The sequence below is a fragment of the Eubalaena glacialis genome, chromosome 5 (assembly GCF_028564815.1).
Source record: "Eubalaena glacialis isolate mEubGla1 chromosome 5, mEubGla1.1.hap2.+ XY, whole genome shotgun sequence".
Lineage (NCBI taxonomy): Eukaryota > Metazoa > Chordata > Mammalia > Artiodactyla > Balaenidae > Eubalaena > Eubalaena glacialis.
The window spans coordinates 77314629-77335762 of record NC_083720.1 but is presented as its reverse complement, the minus strand read 5'-3'; the positions used below and the strand labels follow the sequence as shown (position 1 = coordinate 77335762).

General features: G+C 35.3%; 1 protein-coding gene across 8 annotated transcripts in view; it reads left to right on the top strand.

Annotated features, from left to right (window-relative positions):
• The window catches only part of CLOCK (clock circadian regulator), a 142350-nt gene that overhangs the window by 20706 nt on the left and 100510 nt on the right, over positions 1-21134 (top strand). For all 8 annotated transcript variants that reach the window (XM_061192321.1, XM_061192318.1, XM_061192315.1 and 5 more), the window contains one exon: positions 17527-17613. The gene's annotated coding sequence lies outside the window, so the exon portion shown is untranslated. The remainder of the gene's footprint in view (positions 1-17526; positions 17614-21134) is intronic.

Genomic DNA, 21134 nt, shown 5'->3' with positions numbered 1-21134 from the left:
GAAGAGAAGGAGAAAGAAGCATAAAGCTAATTTAAAGAAATAATGGCTAAGAAGTTCCCAAATCTGGGGAGAGATTTGGATATCCAAGTTCATGAGGGTTGAAGCTAACAGGTCACCCCAAAATTTCAACTGAAAATGATCTCCAAGACATGTTATAATACAACTCTGTAAAATCCAGCCCATTTTAAAAGCAGCAAGATAAAAAAAATTCTTCACATACAAGGGAACTCCCATAAGGCTATCAACAGAATTATCAGCAGAAACTTTGCAGACCAGGAGTACGGGGGATGATATATTCAAAGTGCTGAAAGAAGAAAACTGCCAATCAAGAATACTTTACCCAGCAAGGTTGTTTTATATACATGAAGGAGAGATACTTTCCCAAACAAAAGCTGAGGGTATTCATCACGACTAGATCTGCCTTATGAGAAATGGTGAAAGGAGTTCTTCAAGCTGAAAGCAAAGGATGCTAATTAGTAACATAAAAACATATGGAAATGTAAAACATACTGGTAAAGGTAAGTATATAATCAAATTCAGAGTATTAGATAATATGAGAGTATTGAGAGTAACATGGTGGTTAAGTTAATCACTTAACTCTAATATAAAGGTTTAAAGGACAACTGTGTTAAAAGTAACTATAGCTATGGGACTTCCCTGGTGGTCCAGTGGCTAAGACTCCACCCTCCCAATACAGGGGGCCCAGGTTCAATCCCTGGTCAGGGAACTAGATCCCACATACTGCAACTAAGAGTTCACATGCCGCAACTAAAGATCCCACATGCCGCAACTAGTGATCCCGCATGTTGCAACTAAAGATCCTGCGTGCCGCAACGAAGATCCCACCTGCTGCAACTAAGACCCAACACAGCCAAATAAATATTAAAAAAGGTAACTATAGCTACAGTAATTTGTTAATGGATGCACAGTATTAAAAGAGGTAAATTGTGACATCAAAAGCATAAAGTAAAAGATTAGAGTTCTTGTATGTGATCTAAGTTGTCAGCTTAAAGTAGACTGTTATAGCTAGAAGATGTTTTATGTAAGCCTCATGATAATCATAAAACAAAACCTGCTGTAGATAGACAAAAGATAAAGAGAAGGGAGTCAAAGCATACCACTATGGAAAATCATCAGTTCACAAAGAAAGACATCACAAGATGGAGAAAGGAACAAGGGAACTACAAAACAGGCAGAAAACATTTAATAAAATGGCATGAGAAAGTTCTTACCTATCAATAATTACTTTAAATGTAAATGGATAAAATTTTCCAGTCAAAACTCATGGAGTAGCTGCCTGGATTAAAAAACAAGATCAACTATATGCTGCCTATAAGAAACTCATTTCACCTTAAGGTTACACGTAGGCTCAAAGGGAAGGAATGGAAAAAGATATTCCATGCAAATGGAAACCAAAGAGAGCAGGGGTAGCTAACCTTATATCAGACAAAATAGACTTTACATCAAAAACGATAACAAGGGGCAAAGACTGTCATTATACAATGAAAAAGGGATTGATTCATCAAGAGGATATAACAATTGCAGATATATATGCACGCAACATTGGAGCACCTAAAAATATTAAGCAAATACGAACAGATCTTAAGGGAGAAATCGACAACAATTCAGTAATAGTAGGGGACCTCAGTACCCCCACTTTCAGCAATGGATAGGTCATCTAGAAGAATGAAGGAAAACACTGGACATGAAATATACCATAGACCAAATAGACCTAACAGACATATACAGAACATTCCACCCAACAGCAGCAGAATACGTATTCTCAAGTGTACGTGGAAACTCTCCAGGATAGATCATACGTTAGGTCACAAAACAAGCCTTAGCAAACATAAGATTGGTATTGTACCACCTATCTTTTCCATACAATGGTGTTAAACTTGAAATCAATAAGAGGAAAATTGAAAAATTAACAATTGTGTGGAAATTAAATAACACACTCCTAAACAGCCAATCAGTTAAAGAAGAAATCAAAAGGGAAATTAAAAAATACCTTGAAAGAAACAAAAATGGAAATACAACATACCGAAACAGATGGTATGCAGCAAAAGCAGTGTAAGAGGGAATTTCATAGCAATAAATGCCTAGATTCGGGGGGGGGGAAGATCACAAATAAACAACCTAACTACACCTCAAGGAACTAGAAGGGAAAAGCCTGGGACCAGTTGGCTTCACAGGAAAATGCTCCAAAACATTTAAAGCAGTTAGCAGAAGGAAGGAAATAAAGAGTAGCACAGAAATAAATGAAAGAGACTAGGAAAATAATATAAAAGATAATTGAAACTAATGGCTGTTTTTTGTTTGTCTTTTTTTTTTTTTTTTTTGAGAAGATAACATTGACAAATCTTTAGCTGGATTAAGGAAAAAAGAAGATTCAAAATCAGAAATGAGACAGATGTAGAGAACAAATGTATGGACACCAAGGGGGGAAAGTGGCAGGGGGCGGTGGTGGTGGTGGGATGAATTGGGAGATTGGGACTGACATATATACACCAACATGTATAAAATAGATAACTAATAAAAAACCTGGTATATTAAAAAAAAATAAAATTCAAAAAAAAATCAGAAATGAAAGAGGAGACATTACAACCGACACAACAGAAATACAAAGGAAAATACGAGACTACTATGAACAATCATAATCTAGAAGAAATGGATGAATTCCTAGAAACATACAACCTACCAAGACTGAATCATGAAGAAGTAGAAAATTTGAACAGACCAATAATGGATAAGGAGATTGAAACAGTAACCAAAAGCCTTGCAGCAAAGAAGAGCCAGGACCAGATGGTTTCACTGGTGAAACGTTCTACCAAACATTTAAAGAATAATTAACACCAATCCTTCTTAAACCCTTCCAAAAAATTGAAGAAGAAGGAACACTCGATACCAAAGCCAGATTAGCATACTACAAGAAAAGAAAACTACAGGCCAAAATCCTTGAGGAATATAGGTGCAAAAATTATCAACAAACTCTACTAGTAAACTGAATTCAGCAGCACATTAAAAGAATCAGACACTATGATCAAGTTAGATTTATCCCCGGGATGCAGGGATGGTTCAGTATACACAAATCAATAAATGTGTACACCACATTACTAGAATGAAAGATAAAAAACATATCAATTATTACTGAATAGATATTTTCTGCATATGTGATCTGTGAACAGAGGTAATTTTTTGCTTCTTCCTTCCATATTTGGATGACTTTTTTTTTTTCTTGCCTAATTGCTTTAGCTAGGACTTTGAGCACGATGTTGAATATAAGTGATGTGAGTAGGCATCCTTGATTTGTCCATAATCTTGGAGGAAAAGCTTTCAGTTTTCATTGTTGAGTATGATGTTAGCTGTGACCATTTCATATATGGCTTTTATTATGTTGAGGTGGTTTATTTCTGTTTCTAGTTTAGTGTTTTTATTATGAAAGAGTGTTTAATTTTGTCAGATGCTTTTTCTTCATCAATTGAGGTGATATTTCCTCCCCCTTCATTCTGTTAATGTGGTATATGACACTGATTGATTTTCATGTTTTGAACCATCCTTGTATTCCACCTGATCATGGTATATAATCCATTTAATGTGCTATTGAATTTGGCTTGTTAGTATTTTGTTGAGGATTTTTGCATCATTATTCATCAGGAATATTAGTCTGTAGTTTTCTTGTTGTGTCTTTTTCTGGTTTTGCTATCAGGGTAATGCTGGCATCATGAAATGGGTTGGAAATGTTCCCTCCTATTTAATTATTTGGAAGAGTTTGAGGAGGATTGGTGTTAATTCTTCTTTAAATGTTTTGGAGAATTTTTCCATGAAGCCATCTGGTCCCAGACTTTTCTTTGTTGGGATCTGCTTTTATTTCTTGATTAATTGACTTTAAATTATTCTCTTGATTCTTCTAAGAAAGATGAAGATTTAATTCACTTATACTGTCCTTAATCTCTCATATCTCTTCATCTCAAAGTGTGAAACATTGTAATTAGTTCTTTTATTAGTACCTTTGCCACTGTAAATAAAATGTTTCTTAGACATTATATTTTAAATCCCTACTGTGTAAGATAAGGATAGTAGGGCCTTTATCCATTTCTCCATCTTGTCTTTTCTACTCCTTCACTTCCATTTCTACCTTTTCTTTTGTGTTTGACCAGGTTGATCACATAACATTTGCATTCTGTTATGTAATGAGATTTAAGACATTCAGTCTTTTTGGTAGGTTGATTCTAAAAGCTGAACAAAATAAATTACAGTTAATCATTGAGCTATTTATTTTTCATGGGTACAAAGTTATGATAATGGAACTCAAAAAATAAAATATGTGATATCAAGGTAAGGTTTGTTATCTTTACTTACAGTTCATAAGTTTTTTTCACAGTCATGCCACTAGTTTGCCTTATATTCTGACTTTATGTTCTGATTAGTTTGCTTAATATTGTTCATCTTTCCCCCCTACAGTCTGTAATTGCCTTTTTCTCCTTGGTCAAAATGTTTCCTGCTTGAATCACAATGTCTTGTTCCATCTTGTTGGATGGAATCCCTGGTTTTCCTGGAGACATCCCTTTTAGAGTTGTCCTACTTTCTCTTTCAGTCTTCATGGGTTGGAAGCCTGCTGTATTTCTGTCATTCTGAGATACTCCTTCACTGCATTTCTGGGTTAGACTTACTGTTTCTTAGATATCACATCTTTGTCTTTTATGGCATTCTCCTTCTTTTTGCTGGAGTATATTCTAAATTAACTTTCATATACAGGGTACTTAAGATGTAAACATTCTTGCATGCCTGAACATGGCTTTCGCCTCATTCATAACTGCTTGATAGTTTGGGTGTAGAAATTTAGGTTTAGATTAAATTCCTTTAGGACTTATGGGTTTTGCTCTGTTCTGTTTATATCAAGATGGTAGGAATCTGGTGCTACTCTTGAGTCTTGTTACTTTTTAATGACCCTTTCCCCTTGTCTTTGGAAGCTTTAGTATCTTACCTTTGTCTTTGTAGTTCTGGAATTTTATAGTTACGTGTCTAGGTATGAATTGTTCTTATTATTCTATCTGAACTCTCTGGGGTAGGTAGGCCCTTTCAGTTGAAATGCAGATGTCTCCCTCCAGGTATGGGAAATGTTCTCCATTATTTTTTTGGTAATATTTCTTGGTTTTCTATGTTCTCCCACTTTGGAATGCTCACCAGCAGAATTTTGGCTTTCTGGTTTGATCCTTATGTCTTTTATCTCTTCTCATGTTTTCTGTCATTGCCTTTTTATTCTATATTCTGACAGATTTCTTCAACTATATGTTCCTACTTTTCTGTGAATGTCTGTAACCAGACTGTAAGTATTCCAGTAGCTTTGCTTATTTTTTGTTCATATCATTTCAAGAGGCAACATGGTATAGTAGTTAAAAGCATATACAGTGGAACTAGACTGCCAGACTGTGTGAGTTAAGATCCCAGCTCCACCACTTAATAACCATGTGACCTTGGGTAAGTTATTTAACCTCTCTGTGCTCAGTTTCTGAACTACAAAATGAGGATAATAACTACTTTGTGGGCAAAGGAGTTCATATTTGTAAAGCATTTACAACAGTTCTTGGTGTAGTAAAATCTATGTCATTGTTTGTTAAATATGTAGCATTCTGTTTTTGTTGTATTGAATGCAGTGTCTTTAGGAGTATCTTAAAGATATTTTGTTTTTTATCCTTTTTTTCTGTACCCTGAATAATGTATGAGTCTTCTGGGGTTAGTTGATCTACTTATTTATCTTGTTCTTTTTCTAGCTGCGGTTTTTCCTCATATGACTAGAAATTATTATTGTTGGTTCATGTATATTGCTACAGGATTATCTTGATTATTTTAGGTAGCTATGGTGGGTTTTTTTTCTTGTTGTATAGGTGGATTTTTTTTCCAATTGCCATCTCTGTTTGAAAAGACTGGTTGGTAATTCTTTGCACATAGATGGAGTGTCTTGTCTGCTGGCAAGTTTAGGTTTAGAGCCTAAGAGCAGGGAACCTATTGCTATTTTCAGGAGCTTTCCGGTTGTCATATTGACATGAGCTCTGTGGACACTAACATCCATCTAGTTTCTTTCTGAGCAGTTTGCTAAATTTCTGCTAGATTTCTTTAGAAAAGAGTGGTGCAGTTTTGGGCCTAGGGGTGATGCTGGGCCTTGCTTAGCCAGGGAAGGGGTGCAGAGAAAGGAGACAGGTAGAGCTTTTTCCTAGGTCACCTGTATTCAGCCTCTGTACCTGCTAACTCTAGAGCCTAGAGTCTCAGGACGATTGACTCAGAACTCCACTGTAGTCCCTTTATGTGTGAATTTTGCGTGTGCTTAACCTGTTAATACACTTGCATCTGCTTTCTGCTCTCCAGAAATCTACTGTATCATTTCATCTCTTCATAACTTCCTTCTCCATTCTTTTCATTGTTTTATAGATCTTACTTTTTGTTCTTCTGTGCTGTCTTACCAGTAGGCTTTCCAAAGGGAAGAGAGGCAAAACTGAGTGTTTGTCATCATTATCTCTTTCATTCTCCAGGTTTTCTTGAAAGAAAGAAAGAAAGAAAGAAAGAAAAGAATGAAAGAAATTGTCACTTCACCCCTAAGTAATTCTATGTTTCTTTAAAAAATAAGGATATTTTCTTACATAAACTCAATGTCATTACTACATCTAACCAAATTAACCATAATTTCTTAATATCATATAATGCCTAGTCCTTATTCAGATTTTTTTCAGTTGTTTCAAAAGTACTTTTTGATATTGTCTGAATCAGGATTCAAATGAGGTATTAACAATTGGTTGTAATGTTTCTTGAGTCCTTTTTTTTTATGAGTACAATTTATTTGGAAGAAGAGTGATATCAGTTTGTAGATCACCTTTGATAGAAAATGTTTGCCACAGGTATGTATTACACAGTAATGCTCCCATTTCTTAACAATGAAAAATCTTCCTCAAATAACACATACTTTGTTGTAATGGAAAACATATACAACAGTATACAGAATAGAATAATGAACTCCCATCTACCGATCACCCAGCTTTAATAACTATCAACTCAGAACCTGTCTTGTTTCATCCATACCTTCACCCATGTACCCTCTCCTAAAGCTATTTGAAGCATATTCCACATTTAACTCATAGTGAATATTTCTAAATGTAAATGTAAATATTTCTGAAACTAAAGGCTCTGAGGCTTTTTAAAATTTAGGACAGTTGACAACCCCCACCCCCTTTTCCCTTTTTTCCCTCCATGTTGAAGAAACTAGATCAGTTGTTCTGTATAATATTTCACATTCTAGATTTATCTGATTGCTTCTTCCTGATGCCATTTTACATATTCCTTTTCTATATTAATTTAAACTGAAAGTTTGATCTAAATCAGTGTTTCTCAACCTTTTTTTTCTTTTTTTTTACTCCTTTAAAGGCCCTTTTTAGACATTTTTTTCCTTTATTGTCTTCTCTCTGAAACCCAAGAATAGATATAGCACTGTGCTTTGGAGGGCAAGAAACCATTTTAATATACTACTATTGAAGATATTTTTCACCCCTGGGTGTGACATTGCTACTGTTAAGAATATACAATATAAAGATCTGATAGATTCCAGCGTGACTGTTTTACACAAGAACATTTTATAAATAGTACTATGTACTACATATTTCATTACATTGGGAGGTGCATAATGTCTGTCTCACTTTTGGAGATGGTAAGATGGATCAGTTGCACTCATTTGGTGACAGCATGATTTGTTGTGCAATTCACTATCACTTTTTCTCCTCATGGCTTTAAAATCCATTGATGATTGTTGCCCATCTATTTATGTAATTTCTTTTTGTTCTTATTAGCTAAAATTCTTTGAAGGACTACCCCTCACCAATTAGGTCTCTTTGGTTACCTTGAAATATAGTTTGATAGGACAGACAAGAAAAATGCTTTATCAGTTACCTTTTACTTACCAATTTTTGATTAACCCTTAGTATACCATCAGTATCCATTGGATTTAATTTTAGACTTTTTGATTTTTTAAGCATTCCAACTACTTATAAGGACTAGTATTTCATGATTATTATTCTTTGAGGTCTCCTAAAGAACAAAGCAAAATGTACTTTTAAAAAATTGAAGAAATCTCAATTTTTCATTAATTATATTCTCTTACCTTTAAACATTGTGTTTCAACATTTTAAGATTTCTTTTATCATGACTCACCAGTTATTGCTATCTTTCATTAAAGGATAACTTGAAAATAGAAGAATAATGGAATTGTGTAGAAGGGTGATAGAATATGGAAAAGTTTGTCGCTATTGCATCATTTTTTTCAGTCTAATTTTTGTATTGGCCAAGTTATTGCATCATCTTTCAAGACGTTATTAAAGAAGCCTGGAGACACTATTTTTGTAGGCTGCTTTTAGTTTTCATTGAACACAGTTGAGAATTCAGAAACTTTCATTTCTGCCCATAATGGCAAAGAAAAGAAAAATCACAGCAGAAGATGTTTCACATCTCTTCGACAAATCAGCTGCTGAGTGCAAAGAGAAATTGCAGCACTCCAGGCTCTACACTTGCATTATCCAATAGAAATATAATGTGAACCACAAATGAAGCCACATGCATTATTTAAAATTTACCTTAAAAAAGTAAGCAAAGAAAATGGTGTCACTGAGTCTGAAGTCAGGGAGCTGGATTCCTCCAGCTTCGTTTTTCTTTCTCAAGATTGCTTTGGCTATTTGGGGTCTTTTGTGTCCCCATAAAAATTTAAAGATTTTTTTGTCCTAGTTCTGTGAAAAATTGCTGATTTGATAGGGATTGCATTGAATCTGTAGATTGCCTTGGGTAGTATAGTCATTTTGACAATGTTGATTCTTCCAGTCCAAAAACATGGTATATCTCTCCATCTGTTTAAGTCGTCTTTGATTTCTTTCATCAGCGTCTTATACTTTTCAGAGTACAGGTCTTTTGTCTCCTTAGGTAGGTTTATTTGTAGGTATTTTATTCTTTTTGGTGTGATGGTAAATGGGATTGTTTCTTGAATTTCTCTTTCTGATCTTTCGTTGTTAGTGTATAGAAATACAACAGATTTCTATGTATTAATTTTGTAACCTGCAGCTTTACCAAATTCATTGATGAGCTCTAGTAGTCTTTTTTGTAGCATCTTCAGAATTTTCTGTGTACAGTATCATGTCATCTGCAAACAGTGACAGTTTAACTTCTTCTTTTCCAGTTTGGATTCCTTCTATTTCTTCTTGTCTGATTGCCATAGCTAGGACTTCCAAAACTATGTTGAATAAAAGTGGCAAGAGTGGACATCCTTGTCTTGTTTCTGATCTTAGAGGGAATGCTTTTAACTTTTCACCATTGAGTATGATGTTAGCTGTAGGTTTGTCGTATATGGCCTTTATTATGTTGAGGTATGTTCCCCCTATGCCCACTTTCTGGAGAGTTTTTGTCATAAATGGGTGTTGAATTTTGTCAAAAGCTTTTCCTGCATCTAGTGAGATCATATGGTTTTTATTCTTCAGTTTGTTGATGTGGTGTATCACATTGATTGATTTGTGGATATTGAAAAATCCTTGCTTCCCTGGGATAAATCCCACTTGATCATGGTGTATGATCCTTTTAATGTATTGCTGGATTCAGATTGCTAGTATTTTGTTGAGGATTCTTGCGTCTATGTTCATCAGTGATATTGGCCTGTAATTTCCTTTTTTTGTGGTGTCTTTGTCTGGTTTTGGTATCAGGGTGATGGTGACCTCATAGAGTAAGTTTGAGAGTTTTCCTTCCTCTGCAGTTTTTTTGGAACAGTTTCAGAAGGATAGGTGTTAGCTCTTCTGTAAATGTTTGATAGAATTCACCTGTGAAGCCATCTGGTCCTGGACTTTTGTTGTTGGGAGTTTTTAATCACAGTTTCAATTTCAGTACTTGTGATTGGTGTGTCCATTTTTTCTATTTCTTCCTGGTTCAGTCTTGGGAGATTGTACCTTCTAAGAATTTGTCATTTCTTCCAGGTTGTTTGTTTTATTGGCATACAGTTGCTTGTAGTAGTCTCTTATGATTCTTCTTATTTCTGTGGTGTCAGGTGTAACTTCTCCTTTTTCATTTCTAATTTTATTGATTTCAGTCCTCTGCCTTTTTTTTCTTAATGAGTCTAGCCAAAGGTTTATCAATTTTGTTTATCTTTTCAAAGAATCAGCTTTTAGTTTCATTGATCTTTGCTGTTGTTTTCTTTGTCTCTGTTTCATTTATTTCTGCTCTGGTCTGTATGATTTCTTTCCTTCTACTAACTTTAGGTTTTGCTTGTTCTTCTTTCTCTATTTGCTTTAGATGTAAAGTTAGGTTGTTTATTTGAGATTTTTCTTGTTTCCTGGTGTAAGATTGTATTGCTATAAACTTCCCTCTTAGAACTGCTTTTGCTGCATCGCATAGGTTTTGGATCATTGTGCTTTCATTTTCATTTGTCTCTAGCTATTTTTTGATTTCCTTTTTGATTTCTTCAGTAATCCATTGGTTGTTTAGTAGCATATTGTTTAGCCTCCACGTGTTTGTGTTTTTTACAGTTTATACTACAAAGCCATAGTCATCAAAACAGTATGGTACTGGCACAAAAATAGAACTATAGATCAATGGAACAGGATAGAAAGCCCAGAAATAAACCCATGCACCTCTGGTCAATTAATTTCTGACAGAGAAGGCAAGACTATACAATGGAGGAAAGACAGTCTCTTCAATAAATGGTGCTGGGAAAACTGGACAGCTACATGTTAAAAACATGAAATTAGAACATTCTCTAACACCATACACAAAAATAAACTCAAAATGGATTAAAGACCTAAATGTGAGACTGGACACTATAAAACTCTTAGAGGAAAACATAGGCAGAACACTCTCTGACATAAATCATAGCAATATCTTTTTCAGTCCATCTCCCAGAGTAATGGAAATAAAAACAAACAAATGGGACCTAATTAAACTCAAAAGCTTTTACACCACAAAGAAAACCATAAACAAAACGAAAAGATAACCCACAGAATGGGAGAAAATATTTGCAAATGGTGTGACTGACAAGAGATTAGTTTCCAAAGTTTACAAACAGGTTTTGCAGCTCAATATCAAAAAAACAACACAATCAAAAAATGGGCAGACGACCTAAATAGACATTTCTCCATGGAAGACATACAGATGGCCAGGAGGCACATGAAAAGATGTTCAACATTGTTAATTATTAGAGAAATGCACATCCAAACTACAGTGAGATACCACCTCACACCAGTCAAAATGGCTATCATCAAAAAATTCACAAACAGAAAATGCTGGAGAGTGTGTGGAGAGAAGGGAACCCTCCTACACTGTTGGTGGGAATGTAAATTGGTGCAGCCACTATGGAGGACAGTATGGTGGTTCCTTAAGAAACTAAAAATAGAGCTACCATATGATTATGCAGTCCCACTCCTGGGCATAATACCTGGAGGAAAACATGGTCCAAAAGGATACATGTACCCCAATGTTCATTGCAACGCTGTTTACAATAGCCAAGACATGGAAGCAACCTAAGTGTCCATCAACAGACGAATGGATAAAGAAGTGGTACATATATATATATATAATGGAATATTACTCAGCCATTAAAAAGAATGAAATAATGACATTTGCAGCAACATGGATGGACCTAGAGATTGTCATACTGAGTGAAGTAAGTCAGACAGAGAAAGAGAAATATCGTGTGATATTGTTTATATGTGGTATCTAAAAAAAAATTATACAAATGAACTTATTTACAAAATAGGAACAGACTCACAGACTTAGAGAATGAACTTATGGTTACCAGGGGGGAAGTGGTAGGGAGGGATAGTTGGGGAATTTGGAATTGACATGTACACACTGCTATATTTAAAATGGATAACCAACAAGGACCTACTGTGTAGCACAGGGAGCTCTGCTAAATATTCTGTAACAACCTAATTGGGAAAAGAATTTGAAAAAGAATAGATACATATATATAACTGAATCACTTTGTTGTACACCTGAAACTAACACAACATTGTTAATCAACTATACTCCAATATAAAATAAAAAGTTAAAAAAAAAAGAAAACGGTGTCATTGAGGAAAGCAAGAAATTCCTTTTAGGAATTCACACTCTGGGGGACAAACTTTGATGGATTGCTTCTGTCGCTTCTTTGGCCCCAGTCAGATAAATTCTCTCCCTTCCTCATCTCCTCTGCATTCACCCCAAAGAGGCCATGTTTCTCATGGCTCTCCGTAGCTCGGTAACGGACCACCTTGGGTTTGCTTTGTCTCCTTATATGCCTTTCTTCCCTTTCACTTATTCACATCCAGGCATTGAACCCTCCCTTTCCAAAGTGTCAGCTTGTCCCTATGCCTCAGGCTGTCTTTTTGAGGTGAAACAGTGGCTTCCAAACTTCTTTGACCACAGCCTATAGTAAGAAATATGTTTTATGTTGTGACCCAGTACCCACACACTCAATAAACACATACCTGAAACAACAGTTACAGGAAATATCCTAACCATTACTAGGTGTCCTGTACTTTGACTTTTTTTTCTATTTCGTTTCATTTTAAAAAATGCTTGTTATAACCCCTGTATTGCTGGACCAAAGTGTAGGAACGTTTATAATTTTGTTAATATATTGATATATTGTCCTCCATAAGTCAGCACCTATTTCTACTCTCACCAGCAGTGCATGAGAGTAATGCCAAAACTGATATTATAAATGCTTTGAAAATTCTGCCTTTAGAGTATGTGACTCATCAATGTCCTCAAACTTGTTTCACTCCTGTCTTGCCTGGGGATAGAGTATCTTGTGCATTAACTCAGCTCCTTTTTCAGTAGTAGTGGGAGAGCGAAAAAGAAGCCTGTGGGTTAGTTGAACACTTTAGGATTCCATCCTGATTTATTTATAATGTTTTGATTGTATCTCTTTGGATAGCTTTTTTGTGGTTGCTCTAGGTACTTTATGTATAGGTAACTTATTACAGTCTACTGGTTAACTCCCTTTACCCATCCCCTCCATTTCTAATGTGATTGCCTTTTATATTTTCTCTCTATATTTTGAGAACTGTATCACACAGTGTTAATAATTTTTGCTTAAATCATCAAAAATAATATAGAAGACTTAGGAGAAGAAAAAGGCTATTTACCCATATTCTTCCTCTTTGCAGTTTTTCCCTCCTGATTTTCCAATATTCCTTCTTTTATCATTTCCTTTCTGTTAGAAGAACTTCCTATAGTCATTCCTTTTTTTAGGGCAGGTCTACTGATGACAAATTCTCTTAGTTTTCTGTCATTTGTGGATATTTTAATTTCCCTCTCTTTCCTGAAGGATATTTTGTCTGGATATAGAATTCTGGGTTGGCAGTTCCTTTCTTTCAATACTTGAAGAATGCTTCTGGGCATCAAAAATATGAATAGAAATTGAAATTCAGAATGTTTATTAACTATGACCATAATGGTCTAAGTGTTAACAGAAAAACTTTTTTTGGAATTATAATTATTACGAGTATAACATAAGTGTATTATTGATTTTATTATTAAACAATTACTAAATGTAAATGTATCTCTTCAGAGGGGACTTTTCTTTTCATGGAATTTATGTATCCATAGATGAATATTATGTATATGTTAGGATGAGACTGGTTTCAGTGGAAATTAATAGTAAAAAGAAAAGATGTTGGGTCACTAATAAGTGTGAAGTTTACAAAACACTTATGCTTTTGTTTAGTATATCATTTATAGTAGGATTTACAGTATATTCCTGCTAAACTAATCTATATGTAATATGTCCATATAGGAATGAAAAACAAGCAGAGAAATGGTTGGAAAGTGACAGTGTAAAGACTTGTCCCAGTTTTTAAAAAAATATGGATTTACTGTGTGCATTATTCTTTTCATAAAAGTTAATAAAAATGTTTCTCCATAAATGTTCAAGAAAATACAAAACACTAACTTAACTTTGGTATGTGTTACGTTTACTTGAAGATATGACATTAACTGAAGTAAGGGGTCTTTTCAACTCTTTGAAATCATGTAAAATATCTTCACGTCACAGACACAAGACACAGGTGATTGATAGAATGTACTAATTTCTTTCTCATTTCTCTGAGAATGGTGAAAGTACAGATCTTGAATTCTAATTTAAGATGCCTCCCAGATCTTGAGTTCTAAATAATTCTATATAAATTATGTAAGGAGTCTGGCCACAAGCTTTTAACCTGGATGAACTAAGTTCTAGCTGTCTTCAATATTTATCATCACTGTTTTCATTGGATTCTCTCTCAGATGAGCTTCTTAATCAGAAGGTTTTTTTAATTCTCACATCCTGAAGTTTTAACAGTGCATTGGGGCCAAGCCAGAATATCTGCTTTTTAATGTCATATATTGTTCTTAACAGAGGTGTATGGGACAGGGAAAGACAAGACCACCTTGGATATATGGTACTTCCATTAGAGGATACTCCCTTGATATCAATATTTAAAATTATTCCTTTGGTATTCTGGATATTTCTACAGGGAAATGCATTGTAGTGAATTTTAGATGTGTAAGAGATACATCTTTCTCTTGTGAACTGGAAGAAGGAAAATATAAAATACACTGTAGGAAAGGAGAAAGCAGTATGATGCTCTGACCTTGATATTAGTTCTAGTAGCTGGTTGGTAATTACAGACATGAAGGATTTGGAAATTGATTCCCTAAAACCATCTGGTCCCTAGTGTGAAGACTGCTGGATTAAGGTATAATCTTTCTTCACTAGATTATAGTCTTGAATCCTCTACTGTGTAATATTCATCTGCTTTTTATCTTCATAACTGTTTTGAGTCCCTTAAGGAACTTCATCATTGTGGGCTGATTACCGGTACTTTGCTGTGCTCTCTTTTCTCTTTTTCATTCTTCATGAGTGTGTTCCTCAGTGGAACAGATTTTTTTTTTTAATTAAGTTATACTTGACATACAACATTAGTTTCAGGTAAACAACGTGGTAATAAGATATTTTTATACGTTATGAAATAATCAGAATAAGTCCACTTACCTTCTGTCACTATACAAAGTTGTTACTGTATTACTGACTGTATTCCCATTACATCCCCTTGACTTAGTTTATAGCTGGAAGTTTTATACCACTTAATCCCCTTCACCTGTTTCATCCATCGTCCTCTTCTCCCAGCAGTTTATGCTCTCTGAGTCTGTTTCTGTTTTGTTTCATTTGTTTATTTTTCTTGTTTTTTGGATTCCACATATGAGTGAAATAATTCAGTATTGGCATTATTTTTTTTTTAACATCTTTATTGGAGTATAATTGCTCCACAACAGTGTGTTAGTTTCTGCCCCATAACAAAGTGAATCAGCCATACATATACATATATCCCCACATCTCCCTCCTGCGTCTCCCTCCCACCCTCCCCATCCCACCCCTCTAGGTGGTCACAAAGCACAGAGCTGATCTCCCTGTGCTGTGCAGCTGCTTCCCACTAGCTATCTGTTTTACATTTGGTAGTGTATATATGTCCATGCTACTCTCTCACTTCGTCCCAGCTTACCCTTCCCACTCCCCGTGTCCTCAAGTCCATTCTCTACATCTGCGTCTTTATTCTTGTCCTGCCCCTAGGTTCTTCATAACCATTTTCTTTTTTCTTTTTGTCTGACTTATTTCACTTAGCATGATATCCTCAAGGTCCATCCACGTTGTTGTAAATGGCAGGATTTAATTCTTTTTTATGGTAGAGTACTATTCCTGTGTGTGTGTGTGTGTATACACCACATCTTTGTTATCTGTTTATCTATTGAAGGACACTTAGGTTGCTTCTGTATCTTGGCTATTGTAAATAATGCTGCAGTGAACATAGGGATACATATATCTTTTCAAATTAGTGTTTTTGTTTTCTTTGGATAAACAGCCAGAAGTGGAATTGCTGGATCATGTTGTAGTTCTATTTTCAGTTTTTGGAGGAACCTCTATACTGTTTTCCATAATGGCTGCACCAATTTACAGTCCCACCAACAGTGCACAAGGGTTCCCTTTTTTAGTGGAGCAGTTTTTTATTCTTCCTCTTCCTCCTTCTTTAACATGTATATATATATTTTATTCACAGTCCACTCCCCTCAGGTTTTAATTTTCCTCTGTGCATCAGATTTTGTATGGTTGTTGATTCTTCATTCATTCAAAAAACTTAGGATATGTTACAAAAACATAATTGCCAATTGTATTTCAATGACTAAAACTCCATGAGGGCGGGAATTTGGTGTGTTTTTCCCCTAATCATTGGATATGTAGAACCTATCATAGTAAGTGAATGAATGAGCACGAAACAAAATTCCCAGCTCTTTCCCTAACAGAGAAATAACCAAATTAATGTTGTAAAGTCTTTTGTTTTTGTTAATTAATCTTTAAAATAGTACTTTTCTGATTTAATGGTAATTAAAATGCTTTTAATATTGTGGTAAGAAGTATCATTAACATTTCTGATAATTTTAATTTTAATTGTTAATAAAAATTAATGACCATGATTGGGCTATTTCATAAAACCATACTGGAAATATAGGGTTATAAAAGCACCTACCTCATAGGGATGTTGTGAGGATTGAATTAGTTAATACGTGTAAAGCACTTAGAACTGGACTTCACACATAGTAAAATGCTTGGCAACTATTAATTTGTAACTGAGAATGGTGCTGATACTGACTTCTTCCCCATCATTTTGCAGGAGGGCCCCTGATGGTCAGTTGATCAATTCATCCATTCATAGGGAGGCTGGCAGTTTTCCCTCAGGCCTTTGCAAAAGCCCCCTGAAAGGATCATCCTCCACAGGACTTTGACTCACCTTCCTTCCCAGGGGTCAACCTCTAAGACCCTTGAGGCTAGGGGACTGGGAAGAGCTTCAGAATGGCTAATATATTGCAGTCAAGTGGTGAGAGTTTAAAATGGTCTCTGCTGTTAGCCCTGTGTGACTGAGTGACGCAGGGCAAATTGCTTCACTTCTTACTTTCCTCCCTTGCCCATCTCATCTCAGAGAATGACCTTCTCATCACTTTTCTTACTCTGAGCAGCCATACTAGATTTCTTTTACTTGCACACAAATGCCATATCCTCTCCTACATCTGGCCCTTTGAACATGCCATTCCCTTCTAATGAAACATGTTCTTTCTCTCCCCTCCCCTCTTGCTTTATTTGGTCAGACCCTACTCATGCTTGCATTAATTGCCTCTTTTTTAGGAAACCTTTCCTAACCAGTTCCCACCAGCCTGGTTTGTATCTCTGCCATGCTTTCCCTTCACACCATCATGATTCTTAAAGCCTTTCGTCCCATTTGGAGTTGGCCTACAGACTGAGCTCCCAGAGGAATTGATGGAATCTGACATGTTCATTGCTGCATCCCCTATTCCTGGCACATAGGAAGCCCCAATTAATGCTGTATATGTGGATGGGAAAAAATACTGGCGGTATTGTTACTTAGAATTTGGTTAACATTATTTCCACAGCTGCCCTTGTTTTACAGATTTTGTTTTTTGTTTTTTGTTTTTCCTGTAAAGCTGCTGAAACGTAGAAGCTGATTTTGTCACAGCGTAAGATGCCTTTGGAAAATTCTGCATTCCTCTTAGATGAATCTTTACAACTTGGTGAGTTTCACTAGATATATTCAATCTTCATTTTGAGCTCAGCAGTATGCCTTCTCTTTTTCTTTTCTTTTTTCTCTTTTCTCTTTTCCCTTTCCCTTTCCTTTTCCTTTTCCTTTTCCTTTTCCTTTTCCTTTTCCTTTTCCTCCCCTCCCCTCCCCTCCCTTCCCCTTTCCTTCCCTTCCCTTTCCTTTCCTTTCCTTCTTCCCTCCCTCCCTCCCTCCCTCCCTCCCTTCCTTCCTTCCTTCCTTTTCTGTCATAATTATTGGGTACAGTGAGGTTTGCAATCTCCTGACAAGGCACATAGGACAGAGTATTATAAAAATATTTAGGACATGATCTGCTACCTTCTTTGATAGTTTTTATTTATCTTTAGATTTTTTATTCTTCAGCGGAATGAAACATTATTTATTGGTAAGGTAATTGATATCCAGATGTATTTTCTTTCAGCAATTCTTGAAATTTTTCGAAGTTACTACCTGAAAGTAAGAATTATAACTCGTCTTTTTTTGAGAGAAAGGTGATTTGCAAATGACTGAAAAGTAGAATAAGAATTATTTCCTGTCAGGTTTTACGTTTAGAGATAAAGAAGCAGTTGACTGAGGTACAGAAGGGCCAGTCACCTACTGCATCTCTGCCTTACAAGCAAGTCTCTCCATCAGGGGTCTGCACACCACCAAATCCAGCTTGCTGCCTGTTTTTGCATGACCCATGAACTAAGAATAGTGTTTACATTTTTAAATGGTTGGGGGAAAATAAATCCTGGAAGAAGAATACTATTTTATGTATTTGAAAATTATATGAAATTCAGATTTTAGTGTCTGTGAATAAAGCTTTATTGGAACACAGCCACTCTTAACTTTTACATATTGTGTATGGCTGTTTTCAAGCTATAGTGGCAGAGTTAGGTAGTTGCATCAGAGATGTTAGGCCCCAGAAAGCCAAAAATATTTACTTTGTGACCCTTTACAGAATAAGTTAGCTGACCCCTGCTCTACCTGGGTAGAGAAGTATCTATAGATTGAGTACAAAGTAAGAGATGAGTGGGGGAAAATTAGAGGGAGGTAAGAGTTGATACCAGCTCTCAGTGACTGACTTACACTTTTTTCATGTCCTGGAAAGCATAATCCATATTCTCATTAGACTGACCTGTGTTGCTGTTTTAAAATAGAAAATAAGAGAAGTTGATTCTCCTATTACTTTTCTTCTAAAATGAATGGACGTTTATAGAAAGAAAATTAGTATAGTACTCTCAGTTTTTTACCAGGTTTTAGTGTTACCATAATAACTTAAGCAGACTATCCTCTAAATCATGAAGGATTAAAAGGAGCAGGTATCAAGCACACTAAAATAGTAGCTCATAATGCTTTGCTTAGCGATGCCCTCACAGGAAACAGCAGTGATAAAAATTAAGCCATAAATGAAAGTTCAACTAAGTTATGTTATTTAGGGTTGGTAAATTTCATGCCAGCCACCGTGGTCATACGATTAACCCAAATTAATAGAAAATCGGTGTAAAATGTGTTAAAGAATAATAAAAAATAAAGTTCTAGCTAAGCCTTAAAAAGCTATAGCTATTTAAAAATGAACTACAAAAGTGACTTTAACAATTACTGATCACATGACAGCTAAGACCCCAAATAGGACTAGATACCCCACTATGCTTAGCCCTACACGCAAATAATTATCATAACAAAATTATTCGCCGGAGTACTACTAGCAATAGCTTAAAACTCAAGGGACCTGATGGTGCTTCATTCCCCTCTAGAGGAGGGTGTTCTCTCTGTAATCAATAAACCCTGAAAAACCTCACCAGCATTTGCTAATTCAGTGTGTATACCGCCATCTTCAGCAAACCCTAAAAAGGAGTAACAGTAAGCATAATTATTATACATGAAAACATTAGGTCAAGGTGTAACTTACAGGATGGGAAAAAATGGGCTACATTTTCTATTTCAAGAACATATTTCTTATTATACAAAGGTTTTGATGAAACTAAAAACCAAAGGAGAATTTAGTAGTAAATTAAGAATAGAGTGCTTAGTTGAGTCAGGCCGTGAAGCATGCACACTCCGCCCATCACCCTTCTCAAGTATTAATAACTCTTATAACTTCTTAGCAAGTACCACACATATGAGAGGAGATAAAGTCGTAGCAAGGGAAGCATACTGGAAAGTGTGCTTGGATAAATCAAAGTATAGCTTAAACAAAAGCACCTAGTTTACACTCAGGAGATTTCATAGTGTATGGACACTTTGAACTAAATCTAGCCCAAACCTCCCACAAATTCAACTATTATAAGCAGATTAAATAAATCATTCACCCAATATTTAAAGTAGAGGAGATAGAAATTAAAAATTTTTTGGCACTATAGAGAAAGTATCGTAAGGGCATGATGAAAGAAGCATTAAAAGTAATAAAAAGTAAAGCTTTCCCCTTTTACCTTTCGTATAATGATTTAACTGAAATTTTTAACAAAGAGAAGTTAAGTTAAATACCCCGAAGCCAGACGAGCTACTTATGTACATCTTATTAGAACAAACTCATCTATGTGGCAAACTTGTGAGAAGATTTATAAGTAGAGGTGACAAGCCTAATGAGCCTGATGATAGCTGGTTGTCCAGGAAAAGGATCTTAGTTCAACCTTAAAAACTATTTAAAAAATCATAAATTTTAATGTATTTTTAAATACTAATCTAAAAAGTTGCAGCTTTTTAGAAACAGGATACAACCTTATCTAGAGAGTAAAAATAACACCATAGTTGGCTTAAAAGCAGCCATCAATTAAGAAAGCATTCAAGTGCAACAACACATTTACCTTAATACCAGCAATAAGTAAATCAACTCCTAGTTTAATACTGGACTAATCAATTAATAGAAGCAATAATGTTAATATGAGTAACAAGAAATATTTGTCCTTGCATAAGCTTATATAGGTAATAGATATCACTGGTAGTTAACAACAAATAAACCTAAGTCAATGTTAGATTATTTATTAAAATTACTGTTAACCCGACACAGGTATGCACCTAAGGAAAGATTAAAAAGAGTAAAAGGAACTCGGCAAATACAAATCTTGCCTGTTTATGAAAAACATCACCTCTAGCGTAACTAGTATTACAGGCACTGCTTGCCCAGTGACATCTGTCACATGACCGCGGTATCCTGACCATGCAAAGGTAGCATAATCATTTGTTCTCTGAATAAGGATGTGTATGAATGGCCATATGAGGGTTTTACTGTCTTTTAATTTTAATCAGTGAAATTGACAAAATAAGATAAGAAGACCCTATGGAGCTTTAATAACCGCACGCCCCCCCAAAGAAGGAACTAAACCATCAAGGGATAACAAAACTTTTATATGGGTTAACAGTTTTGATTGGGGTGACCTCAGAGAACAAAAAAGCCTCTGAATGATTAAAATTTAGACCAACTAGTCAAAATATCTTCACTTATTGATCCAAAAAATTGATCAACGGAGCAAGTTACGCTAGGGATAATAGCGCAATCCTATTCTGGAGTTC